The sequence below is a fragment of the Ambystoma mexicanum genome, chromosome 12 (genome assembly GCF_040938575.1).
Source record: "Ambystoma mexicanum isolate Mex_15411 chromosome 12, UKY_AmexF1_1, whole genome shotgun sequence".
NCBI lineage: Eukaryota > Metazoa > Chordata > Amphibia > Caudata > Ambystomatidae > Ambystoma > Ambystoma mexicanum.
In genome coordinates, this window is record NC_090936.1 from 1,257,140,778 (window position 1) to 1,257,150,909 (window position 10,132).

Consider the following 10,132-nt stretch of genomic DNA (forward strand, 5'->3'; position numbering starts at 1 on the left):
TTGGCGGGTTGTTCCTGCGCGCTCCACCAACCTTACTACTACCTCACTTACCGCACATGTATAGACATGTAACAAAATGTTGTGGTTGTTAAATACTTACAGGCCGATTCATGGAATAATTAGCGCGGCGCAAGTGGCCAAAAACGTGCGAATCGCAGTGGAATAGCGAAAATCGCAGTGGAATAGCAAAAATCGCACGAAAAGCAGCGCACATCGATTCATGGAAGGCCGTGCGCGAGAAAACCATCGGACGTGCGATAAGAAAGTGCGCGGCGCACGTTGGCGCACAGGCCATCTAACGGCGTGCGCCAGGTCACAGCGAAAATCGCACAGTCCACAGCGAAAATCGCACATAGCGCGGCGCACGCAACAAAAGTAGGCGGAACACGGGGCGTAACACTCGGAATGGGGAACAACTTGCCAAAATATGGGCGTCACGGGGGAAGCACAGGGTAAAAGTGCGCGGAACGCCCACACGCTCGCCTACAACACGTATTCATGGAATAGAATAGGGCAAAAAAGCGCACGCTCAAACCAGCGCACAGGCACAAACACGACCGCCACAAGAAAGCAGGCGGTAGCGTCTCTGCGCCTGGAAGAAATGTGCGCTAAAAGGTGCGCCAACAAATAGCACCTATACACAGCCATGATGAATGTCCAATACTGTGGCCCTCCAGGACAAATGACGTACAAAGGGATACCCACAAACACAGACACGCGCTGAGAGAAAAAATAAACGTGTGCGTGTATACCGGGTTCCACACGCAATATGGCCGAGTACGTGGATTTCAGGGGTGCGCGGGAAGTACCACACGCGATTAGTCAGGGTACGTGGATTTCAGGGGTGCGCGGGAAGTTCCACACGCGATATGGCCGGGTACGTGGATATCAGGGGTGCGCGGGAAGTTCCACACGCGATTAGTCAGGGTACGTGGATTGCAGGGGTGCGCGGGAAGTTCCACACGCGATATGGCCGGGTACGTGGATTTCAGGGGTGCGCGGGAAGTTCCACACGCGATATGGCCGGGTGCGTGGATTTCAGGGGTGCGCGGGAAGTTCCACACGCGATATGGCCGTGTGCTCCCAGGCATTACCTGTACACCCTCCACGGCCCCTGCAGGCAGCACACACCACAGGGGACTACCCTGCACACCTGCTCATGTCACCCACCACCCCCACCCCCCAGCCACCAGGGGCACCCTCCACCAGGCCCCCACCCATGTCTCCCACCACCCCCACCCCCCAGCAGTGCAGGGGCACCCTCCACCAGGCCCACACCCATGTCTCCCACCACCCCCACCCTCCCGCCACCAGGGGCACCCTCCATCAGGCCCCCACCCATGTCCAACCCATGTCTCCCACCACCCCCACCCCCCAGCAGTGCAGGGGCACCCACTACCAGGCCCCCACCCATGTCTCCCACCACCCCCACCCCCCAGCAGTGCAGGGGCACCCTCCACCAGGCCCACACCCATGTCTCCCACCACCCCCACCCTCCCGCCTCCAGGGGCACCCTCCACCAGGCCCCCACCCATGTCCAACCCATGTCTCCCACCACCCCCACCCCCCAGCAGTGCAGGGGCACCCTCCACCAGGCCCACACCCATGTCTCCCACCACCCCCACCCTCCTGCCACCAGGGGCACCCTCCACCAGGCCCACACCCATGTCTCCCACCACCCCCACCCTCCCGCCACCAGGGGCACCCTCCACCAGGCCCCCACCCATGTCCAACCCATGTCTCCCACCACCCCCACCCCCCAGCAGTGCAGGGGCACCCACTACCAGGCCCCCACCCATGTCTCCCACCACCCCCACCCCCCAGCAGTGCAGGGGCACCCTCCACCAGGCCCACACCCATGTCTCCCACCACCCCCACCCTCCCGCCACCAGGGGCACCCTCCACCAGGCCCCCACCCATGTCCAACCCATGTCTCCCACCACCCCCACCCCCCAGCAGTGCAGGGGCACCCTCCACCAGGCCCACATCCATGTCTCCCACCACCCCCACCCTCCCGCCACCAGGGGCACCCTCCACCAGGCCCCCACCCATGTCTCCCAACACCCCCACCCCCCAGCAGTGCAGGGGCACCCACTACCAGGCCCCCACCCATGTCTCCCATCACCCCCACCCCCCAGCAGTGCAGGGGCACCCACTACCAGGCCCCCACCCATGTCTCCCACCACCCCCACCCCACAGCAGTGCAGGGGCACCCTCCACCAGGCCCACACCCATGTCTCCCACCACCCCCACCCTCCCGCCACTAGGGGCACCCTCCACCAGGCCCCCACCCATGTCCAACCCATGTCTCCCACCACCCCCACCCCCCAGCAGTGCAGGGGCACCCACTACCAGGCCCCCACCCATGTCTCCCACCACCCCCACCCCCCAGCACTGTGGGGAACCTGCCAGCAGGCCCCCACCCATGTCCAACCCATGTCTCCCACCACCCCCACCCCCCAGCAGTGCAGGGGCACCCACTACCAGGCCCACACCCATGTCCAACCCATGTCTCCCACCACCCCCACCCCCCAGCAGTGCAGGGGCACCCTCCACCAGGCCCACACCCATGTCTCCCACCACCCCCACCCTCCCGCCACCAGGGGCACCCTCCACCAGGCCCACACCCATGTCTCCCACCACCCCCACCCTCCCGCCACCAGGGGCACCCTCCACCAGGCCCCCACCCATGTCCAACCCATGTCTCCCACCACCCCCACCCCCCAGCAGTGCAGGGGCACCCTCCACCAGGCCCACACCCATGTCTCCCACCACCCCCACCCTCCCGCCACCAGGGGCACCCTCCACCAGGCCCCCACCCATGTCTCCCACCACCCCCACCCCCCAGCAGTGCAGGGGCACCCTCCACCAGGCCCACACCCATGTCTCCCACCACCCCCACCCTCCCGCCACCAGGGGCACCCTCCACCAGGCCCCCACCCATGTCCAACCCATGTCTCCCACCACCCCCACCCCCCAGCAGTGCAGGGGCACCCACTACCAGGCCCCCACCCATGTCTCCCACCACCCCACCCCCCAGCAGTGCAGGGGCACCCTCCACCAGGCCCACACCCATGTCTCCCACCACCCCCACCCTCCCGCCACCAGGGGCACCCTCCACCAGGCCCCCACCCATGTCCAACCCATGTCTCCCACCACCCCCACCCCCCAGCAGTGCAGGGGCACCCACTACCAGGCCCCCACCCATGTCTCCCACCACCCCCACCCCCCAGCAGTGCAGGGGCACCCTCCACCAGGCCCACACCCATGTCTCCCACCACCCCCACCCTCCCGCCACCAGGGGCACCCTCCACCAGGCCCCCACCCATGTCCAACCCATGTCTCCCACCACCCCCACCCCCCAGCAGTGCAGGGGCACCCACTACCAGGCCTCCACCCATGTCTCCCACCACCCCCACCCCCCAGCACTGTGGGGAACCTGCCAGCAGGCCCCCACCCATGTCCAACCCATGTCTCCCACCACCCCCACCCCCCAGCAGTGCAGGGGCACCCACTACCAGGCCCACACCCATGTCCAACCCATGTCTCCCACCACCCCCACCCCCCAGCAGTGCAGGGGCACCCTCCACCAGGCCCACACCCATGTCTCCCACCACCCCCACCCTCCCGCCACCAGGGGCACCCTCCACCAGGCCCACACCCATGTCTCCCACCACCCCCACCCTCCCGCCACCAGGGGCACCCTCCACCAGGCCCCCACCCATGTCCAACCCATGTCTCCCACCACCCCCACCCCCCAGCAGTGCAGGGGCACCCTCCACCAGGCCCACACCCATGTCTCCCACCACCCCCACCCTCCCGCCACCAGGGGCACCCTCCACCAGGCCCCCACCCATGTCTCCCACCACCCCCACCCCCCAGCAGTGCAGGGGCACCCACTACCAGGCCCCCACCCATGTCTCCCATCACCCCCACCCCCCAGCAGTGCAGGGGCACCCACTACCAGGCCCCCACCCATGTCTCCCACCACCCCCACCCCACAGCAGTGCAGGGGCACCCTCCACCAGGCCCACACCCATGTCTCCCACCACCCCCACCCTCCCGCCACTAGGGGCACCCTCCACCAGGCCCCCACCCATGTCCAACCCATGTCTCCCACCACCCCCACCCCCCAGCAGTGCAGGGGCACCCACTACCAGGCCCCCACCCATGTCTCCCACCACCCCCACCCCCCAGCACTGTGGGGAACCTGCCAGCAGGCCCCCACCCATGTCCAACCCATGTCTCCCACCACCCCCACCCCCCAGCAGTGCAGGGGCACCCACTACCAGGCCCACACCCATGTCCAACCCATGTCTCCCACCACCCCCACCCCCCAGCAGTGCAGGGGCACCCTCCACCAGGCCCACACCCATGTCTCCCACCACCCCCACCCTCCCGCCACCAGGGGCACCCTCCACCAGGCCCACACCCATGTCTCCCACCACCCCCACCCTCCCGCCACCAGGGGCACCCTCCACCAGGCCCCCACCCATGTCCAACCCATGTCTCCCACCACCCCCACCCCCCAGCAGTGCAGGGGCACCCTCCACCAGGCCCACACCCATGTCTCCCACCACCCCCACCCTCCCGCCACCAGGGGCACCCTCCACCAGGCCCCCACCCATGTCTCCCACCACCCCCACCCCCCAGCAGTGCAGGGGCACCCTCCACCAGGCCCACACCCATGTCTCCCACCACCCCCACCCTCCCGCCACCAGGGGCACCCTCCACCAGGCCCCCACCCATGTCCAACCCATGTCTCCCACCACCCCCACCCCCCAGCAGTGCAGGGGCACCCACTACCAGGCCCCCACCCATGTCTCCCACCACCCCACCCCCCAGCAGTGCAGGGGCACCCTCCACCAGGCCCACACCCATGTCTCCCACCACCCCCACCCTCCCGCCACCAGGGGCACCCTCCACCAGGCCCCCACCCATGTCCAACCCATGTCTCCCACCACCCCCACCCCCCAGCAGTGCAGGGGCACCCACTACCAGGCCCCCACCCATGTCTCCCACCACCCCCACCCCCCAGCAGTGCAGGGGCACCCTCCACCAGGCCCACACCCATGTCTCCCACCACCCCCACCCTCCCGCCACCAGGGGCACCCTCCACCAGGCCCCCACCCATGTCCAACCCATGTCTCCCACCACCCCCACCCCCCAGCAGTGCAGGGGCACCCACTACCAGGCCTCCACCCATGTCTCCCACCACCCCCACCCCCCAGCACTGTGGGGAACCTGCCAGCAGGCCCCCACCCATGTCCAACCCATGTCTCCCACCACCCCCACCCCCCAGCAGTGCAGGGGCACCCACTACCAGGCCCACACCCATGTCCAACCCATGTCTCCCACCACCCCCACCCCCCAGCAGTGCAGGGGCACCCTCCACCAGGCCCACACCCATGTCTCCCACCACCCCCACCCTCCCGCCACCAGGGGCACCCTCCACCAGGCCCACACCCATGTCTCCCACCACCCCCACCCTCCCGCCACCAGGGGCACCCTCCACCAGGCCCCCACCCATGTCCAACCCATGTCTCCCACCACCCCCACCCCCCAGCAGTGCAGGGGCACCCTCCACCAGGCCCACACCCATGTCTCCCACCACCCCCACCCTCCCGCCACCAGGGGCACCCTCCACCAGGCCCCCACCCATGTCTCCCACCACCCCCACCCCCCAGCAGTGCAGGGGCACCCACTACCAGGCCCACACCCATGTCCAACCCATGTCTCCCACCACCCCCACCCCCCAGCAGTGCAGGGGCACCCTCCACCAGGCCCACACCCATGTCTCCCACCACCCCCACCCTCCCGCCACCAGGGGCACCCTCCACCAGGCCCACACCCATGTCTCCCACCACCCCCACCCTCCCGCCACCAGGGGCACCCTCCACCAGGCCCCCACCCATGTCCAACCCATGTCTCCCACCACCCCCACCCCCCAGCAGTGCAGGGGCACCCTCCACCAGGCCCCCACCCATGTCTCCCACCACCCCCACCCCCCAGCACTGTGGGGAACCTGCCAGCAGGCCCCCACACATGTCCCCCTGGCCCCAGGTCCTGACGATACACAATCATGGCAGTAATGGCCAGCATACCCAGCACAAACACCCAGGCAAGGATTGCATCCACCCACATAGTGAATGCAATCACATGACACAACCACAATGGCAAGTATGCAAAAGAACACATGTCCGTCACACACACATACACAATGGGCCTCATTCCGAGTACGGCGCTAACCAATGGCGCTATTAACGCCTTGGTTGACGCCGTACCCGGACCGGCAGCGCCTTGGTGGTTGGCGGAATTACCGCCCCATTCCAAGGTTGGCGGGGCGGTAATTCCCCAATCCCCATTTACCCTTCCCCATTCCCATTCTTGCCCCATAGGGCATAATGGGAGTGGGGAAGGCGTCAATTACGCCACCGTAAATTACGGTGGCGTAATTAACATCAAGGTCCCTTAGCGCCATGGTATTTAACGCCTGCTAAAAGCAGGTGTTAAAAGCACCATGGCGCTAAGGGAACTCGGAGTATGGCGGTAAGGGATTACCGCCACCGCTCTCGTTAGCGGTGGCCGCTATCCCTTACCGCCATACTCGGAATGAGGCCCAATGGGTGCAAGTGAATGTCAAAACCCATATCATGACATGTAAGAAACCAATGAGAAAATAACACAAGTGTAAGAAAATATAAAAAATGTATTAAATACCAAAAATAAGTGAACTTTTCAAACATACAACGATGTGGCTAAGTAAAGAAATGGCCCATGTCCGAGAACAAAAGTGATAAACAAGAAAACAAAGGAATGAAAAAAAAATGAATTTGTCCAAAGCAATATCGTGTAGTAGGAAATTAATGAAAAACCATTACGTCATGGTGAAAACAATAAGAAATTAAAAAAATGTATCTCCCAAAAAAACAAACTATATACAGGAATGTACCAGGGTCCATGAGCCCAACACCATAAATGAAACCTACTACTAACTAATGAAAAATATATGTACAAAAAAGTGGCCATAGTCCGAGCGGTCCAAAATAATAAAAATAAATAAAGGAAACCTAGCACTAACTAAATAAATAACTATATACAAAGGCAACGGGCAAGTCCTGCGGCTCACTTGGTGATGTTGCTGGCCAGGGCATCATCGAACTCCATGTCGATGTCCTGGAGGCGGGACTCTGCCCTGGCCCCGAGGTCTCGCAGGGACAACCCCATGTCCACCTCAAACTCCCTGCGAGCTTCCTCGAGGCACTCAGCCCGCCTCAATGCCCGACGCATGGAGAACTCCGCCCTGACCATGGCGAGCCGCTCCTCTTCCGCCCGCTGCCGCTCCGCACCTATCCGCTGGCCAAACTCCTCCCACACGGAAGACACCACCATCCCAGGGTTGCCCTGCCCTCCGGCCGATGCCTGCCCCTCTGCTCTTGATGGCCCTGAGCCATGATGCCTCCCACGTCGAGCCCGCTGCTGCCTCCGACGCCACTGCCTCTGCCAGCACAACGGCATCCAGGCTGATGGAAACCACCGACGCCGTCGTGCACGTGCCCTGCCCGATGATGCCGTCACATCTTCCATCTGCTGGGGTCCACTTGCTGTGTTGTCCACCCCTGCTGGACCTCCGACTCCCAACTGTGGCAGGGATGGGATCCCCACCGAGCTGGCTGCATTGGTCGGGGCAGGTCCACAGGGGGCCCTGGTGGCATCTGGGCCGGAAGACGGCAAGGAGAACGACCGGTGGATAGCCTGCACAGAGGAGGAGAGGGCCGTCAGATTGGCCAACACATGCAGGAAACCCCCGAACATGGCCGATCCCAATTGGGCCACGTCGGCACGGTGCACTTCGTGATGACGTGCGTGCTCCTCCCGGGAAGCACGCACGGCATCACGAATCACAGCCGTGCGCATCGCGACCCCAATCAGGACCTTCTCCACGCGGCCAGGGGTTCCCACGTCCGCAGGTGGAGGGGAGTCAGGTGACATGGACATCCCCTCTACCTGCGGACGGGCCTGGGACGGGGCATCCCTGCTGGTGCATGGTGGTGCACTCACAGGGTCAGGGACAGCGACATGCACAGGCCCCTCCACGGTGACCTGTGCTGCCTCCTGGCCCTGGCCCTGGACTGCAACACTTGCACCAGCAGGAATGCTCCCACCAGGCCCCATGTGTGCACCAGTGTCGGCCTCCTCCTCCTCTGTGCAAACCACCAACCTGGATGGCTCCTCACCGTCTCCCGCCGTAGCAGGCCCCTGTGGGGGCTCACCCACCCCTTCCGCTGCAGCCGTGGGGGCATCCCCGCCGCCTTGCTCCACAGCGCCGTCTCCGCCCTCTTCTTCACTAGCCGCTGCGTAGAGGGAGACAAAGGACACAAGCATCAGGCTACTGTACAATGGTCCCCTAGATAGGAAGCAATAGCAGATGAGCACCACTGTCAAAGTACACTTCCATCATGTCCCTCCACAACACATGGGTCAGTCCAGGCAAAACACACACAGTAACAGGCATGGTGCATGCCATGGACATTTCCATGCATGTCCAATGGACTATTGAAACATTCAATGATATGTAACTCACATGCATCATGGCTCATGCATATCACATGCACACACTTCACCTCAGTCACATCCATCTGGCCCCAAACACACCAAACACAGGGGAAACAAGGGTAAGTTGGGTGCGTCACTGAATCTGTGCATTGTCACACACATGTGTCATGCATCCATGGCATGCACAAGTCACAGACACACAGGTCAGGCACACAGACATGGCTACCATATATGTACCTGGCATCAGCACCCATCCTTCACCCCCATCCATGTCCAGGTACAGAGACTGGCATGCTCTCATGTCCAAAATCTGCATAGGGCTCCCCATGCCACATTTCAACACATGCAACAACCATGTGGGTCACACATCACTGGTCGCACATGCATTACCATGATGTCCCTGCACACATACATGCATACATGGCCCATGGCACACATACAGGCAAGTATCATAGAACCAGCACACCGCAACATGCCCTGTCTCACACAGTAATGCTTGGACACTTACCGCACAACTCCAGACGGGCCTCCCTCTCAAGGACCTGGGCGTGGAGCGCTGGGCGTACGCGTTCCCGGACCCTCTTCTGGATGGAACTCATGCGGCCCCGGCCCCCCTCCACGAGGCGCCGGGCCTTCACAAGGGTCCTGGACCTCAAGTCCTCCCAGCGCTTCTTGATCTTCTGGACGTTGCGGGTTGCCACCCCCTCCGCGTTGATGGCAACCACACAGTCGGCCCAGATCCTCTCCCGTCCTTCCTTGCTGGCGCGGGACGATCCAAAGAGGGCATCATACTGCCCCAGGACATGCTCCACCAGGACACCAACTTCGGTGGCAGTGAAGCTGGTGCCCCTCTGCCCCTCTGGCCTGGGGTTGCCACTGGTGCCAGATGTGGAAGTGCCCGACATGGCAACCCCAGAGGCAGGTGTGGGTGGGCAACTGGGTCCTGGGGCTGGGCTGTGGAGCAATGTAATCCCAGTCGGGAGTCTTCAGTTCCAGCAGGGGTGGACACCGCAACTGGACCCCTGCAGATGGCTGATGTGCAGGCACCAAATGGCAGGGCACGGTGGCAGCAGGCAGGCAGGCAGGCAGCAGCAGATAGCACGTGGGAGGCTGCTCGGGGCACTGGGGGGCAGTAACTCGGCCTTCTGGGCAGGAGCGTGGTCTTCCGTGTGTTTTCGGGTGGCCAGCTTGATACGGAGTGATTTGGCACGTGAAATTCCTGCACGTCAGCGTGAAATCCGAGGAAAGGCCCTTAGCGCGTAAGCGCGTCAGCACGCATACGCGATTCTATTGGACCAGAGTCCCTCAGCGCGTAAGCGCGTCTGACGTGACCCGCACGGGTGTTCCCCACTCAGCACGTGATGACGGAGCACAGGTGGAAATACTGCACGTCAGAGTGTCATCGCGTGTAATTGGACAAAAGTGCGCGTACACGCGATTGGCCTATGTACGTGTATTTCAGGGGTGCGTCATCGCGTGTAATCGGACAAAAGTGCACGTACACGCGATTGGCCTATGTACGTGTATTCCAGGGGTGCGCGGGCACTTACACACACAAGTACGTCAGCGCACTTGA